Source organism: Urocitellus parryii, unplaced genomic scaffold (genome assembly GCF_045843805.1).
Source record: "Urocitellus parryii isolate mUroPar1 unplaced genomic scaffold, mUroPar1.hap1 Scaffold_926, whole genome shotgun sequence".
Classification (NCBI taxonomy): Eukaryota; Metazoa; Chordata; class Mammalia; order Rodentia; family Sciuridae; genus Urocitellus; species Urocitellus parryii.
This window is the reverse complement of record NW_027554233.1, coordinates 34675-51683: the sequence shown is the minus strand read 5'-3', so window position 1 is coordinate 51683 and position 17009 is coordinate 34675. Positions and strand designations below refer to the sequence as shown.

Below are 17009 nucleotides of genomic sequence, written 5' to 3'. Positions count from 1 at the left end.
AATTCTAATAGAAATTTAAAGAAATAACAAAATAGAAAGATAGAACAATTTCAAATCTATAATATGAAATCAGATATCATTCTGAAACCCAAAACCACGTAAGGACACATCAAGAAAAGAAAAGAAAAGTAGAGAACAACATCCCTGATGAACTTAGATGAAAAAAAAATTTAATAAAACATTAGCAAATCATATTCAGGAACACAATAAGAAGATTGTACATGATAACTAAATTGGTTTCACTCAAAGGATACAAATGGATACTCATTTGAACATATGCAAATCAATAAATGTACATCCTCATACATGTAGAATTTAGAGAACCATCATACATCTTCTCAATACCTACAGGGAAAAAATCCTTAACAAAATTTAGCAGATTCAGTTGGAAAACTGAAGAAACAAAGGATAGAATGGAATTACTTCATAATCCATAAAGTCTATATACCATACACCTAAACTCAACATCATTGTGAATGAGGGAAAAAATGAAACATTCCCTTTAAAATCTGGAACCAGTGAAGGAGGTCCCAATCAAAACTCTTCTACTCAATATACTACTGGATATATTTTTTTCTGGACCAATAAGCCAATAAAATAAGATAGAAGGGATAAAAACAGGAAAATAATAAGTCAAATTATATCTGTTTTCAGAAGATATGATTTTATACTCAGAATATCCAAAACACTCCAACAATTTGATAAACAAATTAAGCAAACATCAGTTCACAAAATCAATATAAGAAAATCAGCACCTTCTCAAGACACCAATAAAGAACCTAGTGAAAAAAATAGCTTCATAAAATCAAATTAAATACCTAGGAATAAACCAAACCAATAAGGTGAGAGACATCTACAATGACAACTAGAGAACACTGAAGAAAGAAATTGAGGACCTTAGAATATGTAAAGTTGGTAAAATTAAAATTGTCCAAGTAGCCATACTATCAAAAAGTATTGCACAGATGCAATAGAATTCCATTCAATTAATATGACATTCTTCAAAGATCTAGAAAAATCAATTCTAAAATAAATTTGCAAGAGCAAAAGACTCAGAATAACCAAAGCAATTCTGAGCAAGAAAAGCAATATTTGAGGCATCAAATGATACTACAGAACTATATTAACAAAAAAGAAATCATGGTATTGGCATCTAAACAGACATGAAGTCCACGGGTATAGAAGACGCAGGGACAAATCACCATAGATACAGTAATTTGATATTCAAGAAAGGTGCCAAAAGCACATGTTGGACATGGTATTGATAGCTTTTTGGAAAAAAAGTGATGAAGAAACTGGATATTCACTTGCAGAAAAATGAAAATAGATTTCTACCTTTTACCCTGCACAAAAGACAACTCAAAGTGAATCAAAGATATAGACTTTAGAACAGAAATTTTTGAATTAATAGATAAACATGGGCTCAACATACCAACATATTGGTGTAGACACCCACTTCCTTAAAAGACTGCTAAAGTTAAAGAAATGAAACCAGAATCAATGATTTGGACAGCCTCAAATTAAAAGGCTTCTATACACAGCAAAGAAAACAGGGGCATGAAGATGGACATTAAATAATGGGACAAGATTTTTGCCAGCAGCCTTTCCAACAGGGAATTAATATCCAGAATATACAAACAAATCAAAAATCTCAACACCAAAAAAAAAAAAAAAAAAAAAAAAAAAAAAAAACCCAAACAACCCAGTCAGTAAATGGGAGGTAAAACAAAAGAGACACTTCTGGAAAAAAGATACACAAATGGCCAAAAAAAGATATGGGAAAAGACACTTCAGTATCCTAGAAATCAGGGAAATGCAAATCAAAATTACACTGAGAATTCATCTCATCTTTATTGAAAATGACAATCATCAAGAATACACATAATAATAAACACTGGTGAGGATGTAGGTAAAAAGCGACACTCATACACTGTTGGCGGGTTTGCAAATTAGTACAACCACTTTTTCCTGGAAAGCAGTGGAGATATTCCTCAAAAGACTAGGAATAGAACCACCATATGACCCATATGACCCAGCTATCCCTCTCCTTAATATTTATCCTAACGTACAGAATTCAGCATACTATAGCAACACAAGCAGACCAACACTGAGAGCAGTGCAATTCACAAGAGCCAAGTTATGGAACTAGCACTGGTGGTCATCAACAGATAAATGGATGAGCAAAAATGAAATATTATATATATATATATATATATATATATATATATATATATATATATATATATATATATAGAGAGAGAGAGAGAGAGAGAGAGAGAGAGAGAATGAATAGATTTTTACAAAGCCAGAAAAAAGAATGAAATTATAGCATTTGCTAGTAAATAGATTAAACTGAAGAACATTATGCTAAGTGAAATCAGGCAGATGCAGACATCAAGTGTTGAAATGTTCTTACTTGGGGAAGCTAAAATCATAAGGGAAAAAAAGAAGAAATTCCATGAAAATAGAATGGATATAAGTAGAATGGAAAAGGAAGAAAGAGGGGGAGGGGAATATGGATGGCATAAGGGAGGATCAGTGGAATAAAACTGACCAAATTATGGTACATAAATACACAAACAAACTTCAGTGAATTTCAAATTTATGTGTATCTTTTTATTTTTATATTTTTAACTTTATTGTATGTATTTATTTTATGTGGTGATGAGGATAGAACCCAGGGCCTTGCATGTGCTAGATAAGCATTCTACCACTGAGCCACAACCCTAGCCCAAACTTTATGTATATCTAAAATCACAAATTTAAAATATATAAATGGACAAAAGGCAGATGAGTAGAATAGAGTTAAAGGGACACTGGGAAGAAAAAAATGAAGGCAAAGAGAAGTATTGGGGACCAAATAGCAATAAATTATATTCTATGCATATGTGATTATGTCAAAGTGAACCAAAATATCACCTATAGCTATGATGCACTAAGAATACCATTAAAACTAAAAACTTTAAGTACAGACGTTAAAAAGGATGTAGAGAGAGAACTTATGGCATAGGTAAAAATGCTTGCCACCTACTCCTCAGACAGAGGATTAATACCCAGAATACATTAGGAATTTGAAAACTTAACACTAAATTAACAAATAACACAGTGAATAAGCAGGGGAATGAATTAAACATACAAATAAAAGAATATAAATGACCAATAATATAGGAAAATTAAAATGTATGGCATCTTTAGCAATTGGGAAATGTAAATCAAAACTACAGTGATGTGTTGGGGTTATATCTCAGCAGTAGAGCCATTGCCTAGCATGTACAAAGTGCTAGGTCCAATCCTCAGAACCATATAAAAATAAATAAATAAAATAAAACGTATTTTTAAAAAACTATGCTCAGATTTCATCTTCAGGCAGAATGGCAGCATTACAAATAATAATAAGTGCTGGAGAGGACGTGGGGAAATGAAAACAATTTTACACCATTAGTGGGATTGTAAATTGGTAGAACCACTCTGGATATCAGTATGGATATTTCTCAAAAGACTAGTAATGGAGGGCTAGTGTTGTGACTCAGAGGTAGAACACTTGCCTAGCACATGCAAGGCATCCTGGGTTTGATCCTCCACACCACATAAAACAAGATTAAATAAAGATATTGTGTCCAAATACAACTAAGAAATATATTTTTTAAGAAAGACTAGGGATTGAACCACTTTATGACTCAGCTCAACAACACCTTGGTATTTACTGTAGAGAATTAAAGTCATATGCACAATGTGCTATGTGTGTAGCCAAGTACACAGTAGTACAATTCACAGTAGTCAAACTATGGAAGAGCCCAGGTATTTGCCAATGGCTGAATGCATGAAATAAATATTGTATACATGAGAAATGGGGTTTTTTAGCCATAAAAATGAAATCATGTCACCTGCAGGAAAATGAATGGAACTTAGAACATTATGTTAAGGAAAAGCAAAACTCAGAAAGTCAAGGGTCATGTGTTTTCTCTCATTTGTGGAAGCTAGAAAGGAAGAAGAAAAGGAAAAATGGTGTGACTTCACGAATAGTGAAGGGAGAACAATAGAACAGAGGAAAGGGTTCAGGGAGAGGGAGCAAAGGGGTAAAAATAAAACTATTGGGGAAAATATCAATCATATTATACTGCTTTATCATATTCATGTGTGTATATATAACACAAATCCCCTACTTTGAATAACTGTAATGCACCAATTAAAAAAAAGAAAGATAAAAATAATTTTTTATATAAAAGGGCAAAATCACCCAGTGTAAGGGAAACCCATAAATCATACAGGTTTCATATTCTGTGTCTTGTGAGGCTGCATTATAGCTCCTTAATGTACCTTTTCACCATGACTGAATTCCATAGTCCAAATGCTAAGGGAAAACTTTGCTTTTTCTTCATCTTTGCTTCCTGGTTTGGGACCATTACCTTGGAGACCTTCCTTAGTCTTATCCATCAACCTGATACTCCTGAACTCCCTCAATGCACAATTTGTGAGAAACCCTCTCTTGAAACCCCCTTTATCTATGTTATATCCCTATAGATACTAGTTTGGACTTCCTGGAGCTTTGCAAAAAGTATAGGGCTCAAGGAGGACTCCTTATACAAATTATTGGAAGACAGCAACTTCCCCATTATTTACATGACCAACTCACAGTAACACTACTGGCTCGTTGGTCCACTTCCCAAGAATGTCTGTCCCTTTGTCATTTGCCTCCACAAGAGCTTTTCCAGAGGCTCATTACTGATAGCAAGTCCTACAAATTGACAATTGTGAGGGATGCAATACATCAAAGCATCCCATTCTTATTGATAGCCACACTTATAAACAAAAGCAGACACAGTTCACTAAAGGGACCCAGAAAGTTGTCAGAGATATCTGGCCGTGTGGCAGAAGTAGGGATATGCCCCAACCTCTGTCTATACAATGTGCAACTCATTCAGAAAAATCAATGGAATGCTACAAATACCTCTGAGTCTGTCACTGTCATTGTTTCCTTTAGAAAACAATATCGCAACATGGGAGCCTCACTTTCAACACAACGGGCTGTACTTTTTATGTTGTAAACAAATGGAACAAGGAGGCTGGGTTGTGCCTCAGTGATAGAGCACTTATCCAGCATGTGTGAGGCATTGGATTTGATCTGGAACACCAAATAAATACATAAATAAATAAAGTTATAACAAAAAAACCTGAGACAAGTATGACCCTGATATCTTCAGGCAAAAGTGCTTCATTTTCTATTGAAATACTGCCTGGACACAATACAAGATGGGATATGGGAAACAGTGGCCCCACAATGATTGCCTAAATTACATCATACAACTGGAGTTTTTCTGCAAATGGTCCAATGGTGTGAGATTCCATATGTGCAAGTCTTCATGACATTTTATCAAAATCCAGACATATGCTGAAAGACACGTGATGATTTTAAGACAATAGAAAAGCCAGATCTTCTAATTGATCCCTGCTTTGCAGTTCCCATTTTAGCTCCAGGGAAGGTTATATGCCAGATAACAAAAGAACCCCTTCATAGATCATGGGGTCCCCAGACCCCTCCTCTGTATGTTCCGAAGTACTGTACTGGGTATGATGTACTGCACATCATACCCAGAGTGGCCTCTTACCATCCAATTACCAAATATTTGGTTGACACTCTTGCCCATAAAGGAGGTCACCAAAATGAATGAAAAAACTCAGTATTTACACATATTTCTTTGTGACTGTAAACTCCACCTCCAAGAGAAGACTTGGAAATTGCTCCAAAGTTTCCTTCTGCTTTATCAGTAATTTTCAAACACTCACACTTGCCTTCAATCTTGGGTGGAGGGATGTTTATTTAATCTTTACTATCAGCTGCACTCCAGATATGCAAAAGATAGTTTTATTAAAAACATGTTCAGAGTTGGGGCTGGGGCTCAGTGGTAGAGTGCTTGCCTGGCATATTGAGATTTAATTCAATCCTCAGCACCACATAAAAATAAAATAAACATATTGCATCAATCTAATATATATATATATATATATATATATATATATATATATATATATATATATATATATATAATATTTTTAAAAACATGTTCATTATGAAAAATTCAAAGAGATTACCCAGGGAACAGAAGAAAATCACACAGGTTCCATGCATTTCTTAATGAGGTCTTTAAAAGTACACGAACATAGACCAACCTCCTTAAGGGACAATCCCTTAAGGGATACCATTTTATAGCTCAGTCTGTTCCTGATAGCTAGAGAAAACTCCAAATGTTTCAATTGAAGTTCTCAAAATTTGTTAATAGATATGATTTTCTCTGTCTTAAATGACAGGGACTTGGAGGAAATCTGATAAAGAAAAAGGAGGGATAAGAGAAAGGCAGCACCACCTGCAAAAACCTACCCACTTGACAGGATAGGATTCAATCCTCATGGTAATATAATACTTCAGGAAGCAACAGAGTAGGATAGCTCCAAATGCAGGGGAAATGGACATCTGGCACCCAAGTGCACAAGCCCAACACCCACCCCTGCCCCACACTTTGTATGTAAGGATGACCTTGTCATGTAACACTGAAAGAAAAGAAAATGGATCAAGACACAAGGTCTGACCATTTCAAGAAGCCTGGAAAGGCCAAGAGTACAAAGATGCCCCTAACAAACATTTGCATTTCACATGAAGAAATCTGGGCAATTCTTGAGGTGGCAGGCAAGTTAATGCAGTTCCTTTTGGACACAGGGTACACAATCTATCCTGAAATCCTCTGCTACACTCTCGCCTCAATTTTCAGCAGTAGTAAAACCATAATTCCAGTATTTGACACCCCCTACTGTTCCTTGGGTGATTGATCCCAAGTATGAGACAATGTAATCCCATGAAAAGTCCTAAATTCACAGCTGGCACAGATATTATTAAAGGGGAGAAGTTATTCATATAAAAGACAATACCCCTAAGGACAGAAGCACTGCATGGTTTACAAGCCACTGTATGTACATCTTTATAATACAGGATTATAATTTGTTATCAGTTATCATGTGATAGTGAAATTCTTCTGAGACATAAACCAAATAGGAATTATAGATAATTACAGGATTTAAACTTGGTCAATAAGGCAGTGATCCTCCTCTGCTCCATGATAACAAACACAACTTGCTACCCAGGTTCCAATGTACCACTCAGTGATGCACTGTCCTAGATCTCAAGGGGGCAGCCCACTCCTAACATCCTTTTGCCTCAAATGGGGAGATCCTGAGATGCACACTAAACAACTTATCTGAACATACAGCACCCATTTGTTTGCCTGAGGGTTGAAAAAGAATTCAAAAGACTAGGTCTTCTGGCTAAAATTGACCTTCAGTATGTAGGTGACATTCTCACTTGTAGGCTAGATAAAGAGAACTCTAATAAAAATACTCTCTGGCAACAAAATTTCCTAGTAGAAAGAGTTTTCTGGGCATCTAAATCCCAGATCAGTTCACACAACAAAATTTTACTTAAGGTATATTCTATTTGGGAGGGTTACCTCAAAAATAATAACCCAGGAATACTTACCACAGAGAAATATCTCCACTCCCTTATATGTTCAGACAGGGCATAGATAAGTTGCTGAGGCTTGCTTTAAGCTTATGATCATCTTGCCTTAGCCTCTGGAATGACTGGCATTACATACTAGTAACACCATGCCCAGCATGATATATTCTAACCCTAGAAAAAATATAGCTGACTAGGAACAGGGTTCAAGCAACCTGTAATACCACAAACAATCTGTAATAGCACACCACCTGGGACCAAACATCAAATCTGAGCCTTCATGAGAATGGCTAGTGATTGCTGAATCTGGATTTCTAACTTAGGCATCATGGCAAAATACTTGATGTATCAATTCAAGGACCAGATTTAGAGCCCTTGGAGTGAAATCAAATCCTACAAGATGCATTCATGCAGAAACTCCTACATTGGGCATCCCTAATCTACACAAACCTTTCTTCTTTTATGTGGCTCAAAAGGGAGGAATAGTATTAAGGGTACTAGTCTAAATATTGGGAAACAAAACAACAGCCTGTAACTTAGTTTTCAGAGAAGACAGGCCCTTTCAGCACTAGATACCCCCTTGAATAAGTGGAGTAGAACCATAGCCATACTAATGGAAAAGGCATCTAAACTAACTCTAAGTAAAAGATTAGAAGTTCCTACTCCACATCAGATAAAGGGACATCTCTGACTGGCATCAGCTAGACTAAATAAATATCAAATAATACTTCTAGATAATCTCAAGGTATATTAAAGTTTCTGCCTCTCTCACAAGTAAAGAAACATCTTCTACCACAGTTTATTCATGCATGGATGTGCAATCCCTTACCTGTGTCAGTTGAGAAAAACTTACAGGTCAACCTCCCAGAAACCTAGAACAAGAATTGTTTATAGATGAAAGAAAAATTTTTAAAAATGGACAAATATTTGTATGGTATGCTGTAATAACTAGAATTCACCTCTTGAATATATGGGCAGCACAAAACCCTGAACTTATCACCCTAACATCACCACTGTTTCAATGCAAGGACAAATGAGCCAACATTTACACTGTCAACATATGACTTAAGGGTGCTTCATGCACATGCAATCAACTAGAAAGACAGGGGAAGGTTTACGGAAAAAAATTCTCCTTCTAAACATAGATAGAAATTCTACAATTCTAAAATTATTCTAAAATTATTAGAAGCAAGCTACCTCAAAAACAAGTAGGTATAATCCTTTGCAAATGGCATCAAAGAGATCTGACAAGACAACACAGCGAAATACAAAAGCAACTGGGAAGCAGAGGCGAGGCGAGTTCCCAGCGCAGGGCAGAGCGCCGGACAGAGCCCCGCAGCGCCCTACGGCCGCGATGGGGCTCAGGCGCCCAAAGCCCCGGAGCCAACAAGCTGCCGGGCCCGCCTCGCCGCCCTGACCCGGGCGCCCGGGCTCAGCTTGAAGCGGCGGCGGCGGCGGCACCTGCGCGGCCGCGGGAGCATGGGGAGAGGGATGCGGAGCGCCGCCGCCACTGCGGGGCTCTGGCTGCTGGCGCTGGGCTCGCTGCTGGCGCTGTGGGGCCGGCTCCTGCAGCCGCGGACTGAGCTGCCAGACTCCCGGCCGCCCGAAGACGGACTCCCCCAGCGTCCGGCCCGGAGAGGAGGCCCCGCGCCCGTGCCTTGCTTCCCTCTGCCCCCGCCCCTGGCGTGGGACGCCCGCGGCGGCTCCCTGAAAACTTTCAGGGCGCTGCTCACCCTGGCGGCCGGCGCTGACAGCCCTCCCCGGCGGCACCCTGGCGAGCGCAGGCGGCAAGTGCCCGCTGGGCGGCCCGCGCTGGCGGAGCGCGCGGCTGTGCACGAGGGTGTCTTCTGGAGCCGTGGCTTGGATGAGCAGGTGCCCCGGGGCTTTTCCGAGGCCCAAGCGGCGGCGTGGCTGGAGGCTGCGCGCAGCGCCCGGGTGGTGGCCCTGGAGGGTGGGGGCTGCAGACACAGTTCGAACAGACTGGCCGGTTTTGCCGACGGCACCCGAGCCTGCGTGCGCTACAGCATAAACCCCGAGCAGATCCAGGGCAAGGCCCTGTCCTATTACCTGGCGCGCCTTCTGGGCCTCCAGAGCCAAGTGCCACCGCTGGCACTAGCTCGGGTGGAGGCTGGGGCGCTCAGTGGGCACAGGTGCAGGAGGAACTGCGCGCCATGCACTGGACGGAGGGCAGCGTGGTGAGCCTGACGCGCTGGCTGCCCAACCTCACAGACGTGGTGGTGCCAGCGCCCTGGCGCTCAGAGGACGGCCGTCTGCGGCCCCTGCGCGACGCGGGGGGCTAGCTGGCCAACCTCAGCCAAGCGGAGCTGGTGGACCTGGTGCAATGGACCGACCTGATCCTTTTCGACTACCTGACGGCCAACTTCGACCTACTTGTAAGCAACCTCTTCAGCCTGCAATGGGACCCACGCGTTATGCAGCGCGCCACGAGCAACCTGCACCGTGGTCCCGGAGGGGCGCTGGTCTTTCTGGACAATGAGGCGGGCTTAGTACATGGTTACCGGGTGGCAGGCATGTGGGACAAGTATAACGAACCGCTGTTGCAGTCGGTGTGTGTGTTCCCCCAGCGGACCGCGAGGTGCGTCCTGGAGCTGCACCGCGGTCAGGACGCGGCGGCCCGGCTACTGCGCCACGAGCCTCGCTTCCCGGAGCTGGCCGCGCTTGCCGACCTCCACGCTCAGCTACTGCAGCGCCGCCTCGACTTCCTCGCCAAGCACATTTTGCACTGCAAGGCCAAGTACGGCCGCCGGCCGGGGACTTAGCGTCACCCTGAGGAAGAGAGGAAGAACCGGGACGGGGGTGTGGATGAATGGGGGAAGGGCTGTCGCCCCTGCCACCGGCTGGGACCAGCTGGACCAATGCCCAGCCAGTGACCTGAGCGCAAAGGTTTTTAAAAACTAATGCTTCACCCACCTGCCCTCTTTTTTTTTTTTTTAATCCCTCGCTTTTTTCCTTTCAAAGTTCTAAGAAGGCGAACTCACCGAGGCGAGAAGTGTAACATTCCCTCCACCTAGCTTTTAAACTATTCTTTCCTGTGCCAGAGCGGAGACTGGATCCGAAGAAACTGGCTGCTGGGGTTTGTTCCCCATGTGACGGTCTCTGTGGGAGATGAACCCCATTCTTGGACATCCCCCCTCCCTTTCCAAAAAAGGAAAACTTCCGTTTGAGCGGTTGAGCTAATTCTGCAATTTCCTACCAAACGCTGTGCTGGTGGCCCCGGAGCAAGGCTGTGACATTGGCTGGTGGAGCCCCCTTCCTGTGTTCTGCCTTTGTTCCAGCGCAGCGATGATCACTGTTCAGAGAAGGGGGACAGCTCCCTCCCGATAGGACAAAGAGAGCAAGACCTCCACACCCTGGGGAGTCCTGGAGACCCTGACAATTTGTCTGACTCATTTCTGAACTCTGTTTTGGCCTGAAGGCTATGAATGCACTGAGTCAAATACGAATTGCTTCTTTCTGCCCCTCCCAACTGACCAAAATTTTGACAATGACGATGTTTACTAGAAGAAAAAACAGTTCCATGCACTTTACTTTGTTTAAATTTTTTATTAAGAAAAACTTTTTTATTTGATAGAATTTGCCTTCTATGTATATATGTGCATAAATTGTGGTGTAAATATATTAAACAAACTTATATTTCAATAAAAGGGAGTTTAAATTTTTAAAAAAAGAGAGATCTGACAAGAAAAAAATTCTGCTTAAGAGATGCCATGTTTCCTTCTACTGACATCCAGCCGTCTTTGAAGTACACTACTGAGGAATCTAAGTGGGCTCAGGAACAAGGAAGAGACAAGTCTGGACCTTGGTTATGTGTAAACAAAAAAAAATTGGTTTTGGCTCAGGGATTACAATGAAAGGCCATAGAGGGAGTATATGATTCTTTCTACATGGAAAGAGATGCTCCAATGGGAATGGTCAGTTGGATGTTATGGACTTTGAAATACCAAATACCATCTGCCAGCTTAAACAAAGTTATTCTCTGTACAACTAAAATAACTCCATAAATTTGCTACCACCACCCCTTGTAGAACCAGGTCAACACCAGGAATCATATACAAAGGAAGACTGTCAACAAGATTTCACCCATATACCAATGTTCACAAGATACAAAATATTCCTAATCCTTATCGATATATTTACATGGTGGAGAGAAAAAGCATAGGAGGTAGCAAATATGTTCCAAGATCACTACAAAGTGACAATGGTCCAGCTTTTATGGCACAAGTTCCCCAGTAAATAGCAAAAGCACTGGGGATACAGTATTATCTACATTCTTCTTGGCACCTTCAAACTTTGAGCAAAATAAGAAAGGGCCAACTATTTCTTTATGAAGACTTGAGCTAAGATTTGCCTGCCAATGTCCAAAATCTGACCCAAGTTACTACCTGTTGCCCTTATCAGAGTTAGAAATACTATGAAAGCTTATCTGGACCCACATCCATATGAGATTTATGTAGCACACCATTTCTATCAGTAAATATGGTTCTAGACTAAGAAATTAGTCAACCTAATTCATATGGGATGAGTTCATACTACTCACCAAACATGCAGGAATGCCCATTGATCATGCCCAGTAAAATCCATTGAGCTCTACAAGAAAAGAAAGCCAGCAGACCAAGTTCTTAAGACCTGGAAGGAGGAAAAATCTATCAAAACACCTATAGCCTAGATGGAAAAAACTTAAACAGTCATTTTAACTACTTCCAAGGCCATAAAGGTACTGAGCATACCAAGATGGATCCATCTCTCTTGGGTTAAACACCTCCCTCTGAATCTTGAAATAATCCAGGCTTGCACATAGCTTCCAAGAATTCATCTTACACCTGTGAACCTATACAGGACCTCCAATTATCATTCTGACAAAATATATCCTCAAAACTGATAAGTAGTTTATAATTATAAAGTTAATTTTGCTTGTTCTCCTTGCTGCTTCACATTTGTTTATGACAACTTTTCCAAATATGAACAGTGACTGCAACCTTTAATCTCTCCTCCTGTTGGCTGTGTCCTTTTGAAACCTGACAGGTGTAGTTTTTACCACCTCTGTAGAAACCAATATGAAAACAAGCTCTTACACTTCCCCACCTTAAGTTAGCCAAGATTCCAAATGATTTTCTCTCAACATTCTCTATTCTCATGAAGCAATATCCATATCCCTTCACTCAATTTACCATACTACGACAGGTCTTTGTAATTTCTCAAAGAGAGATTCTTGGATCCTCTTGGTCTCTAGATATATTTATAGGCCTTCCATTCTCCTTTGGGGAGCCTGCTACCTCTTTCTACAGCAGTATACTCTCACTTAAATAAATCATCTTGCTCTGTCTAGTAGGTTTATCCTTCTACTCTTTGTTATTGACAAGAACCTGGAAATACAGAGAGTGCACCAACATCAACATCTATTATGACTAAAAGAAAAAAAAAGAACTGGAAATAGAAGGGAGAAATACAGCTGAATATATTGATGCATACCTGTAAACACAGCCTTTGAGCTGAGGCAGGAAAATTAGAAGTTCAAGGTCACCCTACATACCTTAACCATCTCTGCCTCAAAAAATTTTTTTAAAAGGCTAGGATTTAGTTTCATGATTGGTGGAGTGTATGCTTAGTACGTGTGAGGCCCTAAGTGCAATCCTTACTACTGAGATAAGAAAAAAAAAAAGAATAATACAACAACAAAATGAATAGCAACACACTGGAAAACCCAAAGCTACTAAATTAATTAATCAGAAAATAAAATACTTTCTCCAAAATGAGATTTTAAGAATGCATGATTTTCCTATTTCTTTCTAACATACCAGAAGTCCTTGCCAGATCTATTTGGCAAGAAATAGACACAAAGGGCATAGTTATTGGAAGGAAAAAGCATGACTATGTCTGTCCATAGAAGACATACTTTTATGTGTATATAATCTTAAAATTCCATGAAAATGAATAAATTAAGCATGAATATTCAGTATAAATAAATTTATTCTGCATATTTGGTAAATAAATAAATAAATTCAGCATGAAAATCCAGAATGCATAAATTCAGCAAAGGTGCTAATATACAACCCACACACAAAAAAATTAACAATAAAAATATGGCAAGAAAAGCAAAAAAAATTTCATCTATCATCTCAAAGAGAATAAAAGCTAGTCATCAAAACTGTGTGAAAATGAAAGAGAGAAATATAGATTAATAAAATAGAATAGAAAATCCAGAAAAAAAGGAACACTTAGATGTGTTCTCAAATGACACCACTAAAACACTATAGGAAAGGACTTGAACAAATATTTTTACCCACAGAATCACACCAGGATTTTCATTATACTCAATGGTCAATTAAGGAGGAATTTTTTTTTCATTTTTCATTATTGTATTACAATTATAAATAACAGTGGGATTAACTTTAACATAACCTCACAAGCAGGGAAAGTAATTTGTTCCAATTCAGTCCTCAGTACTTGCCCTTCCTCTCCCCTCTTCCCTGGCCCTGTTCCATTTACTGTACCATTCTTAATACTTAATCAATGATATAAATGACTTGTAATCTGAAAGTTATAAAACTATGAAGGAAATTTACAAAGACACCAAAAAGTGAAAGATAGCAAATGACCATGGGCTTAAATTTCTTAACTTATCAATACTGCCCAAAGCAATCCACAGATTCAATGCAATCCCTAAGAAAAGACTAATTTGTCATTGCAAAAATTTAAAACATCATTGTAAAATTAATATGAAATTTTAAAGCTACCAACTACCAAAACAGTGCTGAGAAAGAACAAAGTTGGAAGTCTGACACACCTTGATTTCAAGATGTCCTACTAAAAAGCCAGTCATCAAAACAATGTGAAAATGAAAGAGAGAAATATAGATTAATAAAACAGAACAGAAAATCCAGAAAAAATAAACACTTACATATGTCCTCAAATGACATCTGACAACACCATTCAATGGGAAATGAATAAACATTTCAACAAATGCTGTTGAAAAACCTAGATAGCCAAAAAAAATGAATTTGGATACTTGTCTGACACCAGATGCAAAAATTAACATAGATGGATGACCAAATGTCAGACCTACAGCTATAAGGCTCTAAAAACACAAAGGAACAATTTCATGACTTTGGATTTTTAAGTTATTTCTTGGATAGGACACCAAAATTACAGATACCAAAAGAAAGAGAAACTAGACTACATACAGATTGAAAATTTTATGCATATAGGGACACAATCATTACAGTGAAAAGGCAACCCACTGAATGCAATAAAACATTTGAAAATCATGTATCTGATAAGGATATAATATCCATGATGTAAAAAGTTCTTATATCTCAACAATATGACAACAACAACCAAATATTAAAATGGGCAAAGGATTTACATAGACATTTCTCCAGAAAAGAGACACAAATGTCTGAGAAGCACATGGGAAGATGGTCAACATTAATAATCTGTGGAGAAAGAAAAATAAGAGCCACAATAAGATATATCTTTAAACTCATGGTGATGGCTACTTTCAAAGAAACAGAAAACACCAGTACTGCTAAGAATGTGTAGAAACTGGAACCCTAGTGTACGGTGTGTTAGAATGCAAAGTGGTACAAACTTTATGGAAAAATGTATGGTGGTTCCTCAAATTATCAAATGAATTTCTGTCAACATTCTCTATTCTCATGAAGCAATATTCATATCCCCTCACTCAATTTACCACCCCAGGTGAGGTGGTAATTCAAATTCTCACCATAAACCTCTATAAACATTACAGGAAAGGACTTGAACAGATATTTTTACCCACAAAATCACACCAGGATTATTCATTATACTCAAAGGTCAACTGAGAAGGGATTTTTTTTTTCATTTTTCATTAGTGTACTACAATTATACATAACAGTGGGGTTCATTTTAACATAACCTTACAAGCAGGGAAAATAATTTGTTCCAATTCAGTCTTCAATACTTGCCCTTCCCCTTCCATCTTCCCTGGCCCTGTTTCCTTTACTGTACCATTCTTCCTTCTACATATTTATATCTTTCTAAAGTAGTGCTTAAAACACTTCTTTAGGTATAACTAAGGGTGAAATTCACTGTGTTCTATTCAAGTATGTACTATAATAGTTTGGTCAAATTCATTCCAATATCCCTGCTTTTTCTTTCTCATGGAGAAATGTTGTAAATGTGGGATGCATATATAATAGGATATTATGTGTTCTGAATAAAGAAGGAAGTTCTGTCCAATACTAGAACATGAACAGACCTTTTGAACATTATTCTAAGTAAAAGAATACATTTTTATGACTACTTATATGAGGTACACAGAGTAGTCAAAATAATAGAAAAAATAGAATAGTGGTTTCCAAGCCCTTAGGAGGCAAGGAAATTGAGACTTAAAGAATAAGTCTCAAGAAATGAGCGAGTTTCTAATTTGCAAAATGAAAAAGTTCTGTGGCTGCATGTTGGTGTCAGAAGTATGGCAATACAAATATACTGAAAACCACTGTCCTGCATTCCTAAATGGTTAAGATAGTAAAAGTTTGTTAAGATGGTAAAACTTTATTTGTATTTGATCACTTATATATAAGTTAATCACATTTTTCTTATTTCCAAATAAATAAAAACTGAAAAGAACTTCCTTCTTTATTCAGAACACTTAATATCCTATCATATGTGTATGCCACATTTAAAACATTTCCACTTGAGAAAGGAAAAGCAGGATTAGTAGAATGAATTTGACCAAACCATCCTAGTACACATTTGAATTCTCCATTGGGAGATCATTTCAATAAGAAATGTTGAAGGACCATGTTGGCTGAAAGGAAGGATCACTAATTCCCATGCCAAAAAATAAATAACAATAATGAGCATAGCTCTCAGGAAAAAAATTAAAAGTCAATATAATTGGATTTTCAGCTTGTAATTCCTCTTATAATATGATTGAAGACACAATTATATGATAATTGTAGAGTCAGTAGTGTTTCCAGAGCATGCACACTGTGAGCTCAGGCATGTGAACCCATGGGACACTAACACAGCCAGGTTGGGAGGGTCCTGTGGGGAACACACTTAGAGTCTTGGACTTTGTCTTGGAAATGAAAAAAATCCAAGAGAGGAAGCAACAGTTGGACAAACATAAATATCTGTCTCAGGAATTGTTCCTGAATCTGTGAATCTTCCAGCAGTTTCCTTTCTGAGTCTCTATGAACCATTCAGGAGAAAAATGGCCATATTGGAGAAACTCCGCCCCCCTGAGGGGTCAACACTGATCTACTTACATCCACCAGCCCAGAATCCTACAGGCTAGCAACACTCCAGCTCAAGAGGCACAACCACCTACCAGTACAACTAATGTTCTCAGACCCACTGGATAAGAACCAGAAACTAGAATCTCACTTCTGCCACAGTCACCGGCCTCCACTGTGCACAGGCCGAGTGTGGGCAACACATCAGATCAACAGAAACAAGTGTATATGGGAAGGGCTTGCCATCACTAATGTGCTCCTGGGAC

The 17009-nt window shown here is 39.0% G+C and overlaps 1 pseudogene; it reads left to right on the top strand.

Moving 5' to 3' along the window:
• Positions 1–8983: 8983 nt before the first annotated feature.
• LOC144253103 (four-jointed box protein 1-like) lies at positions 8984–10284 on the top strand (annotated as a pseudogene).
• Positions 10285–17009: the final 6725 nt, after the last annotated feature.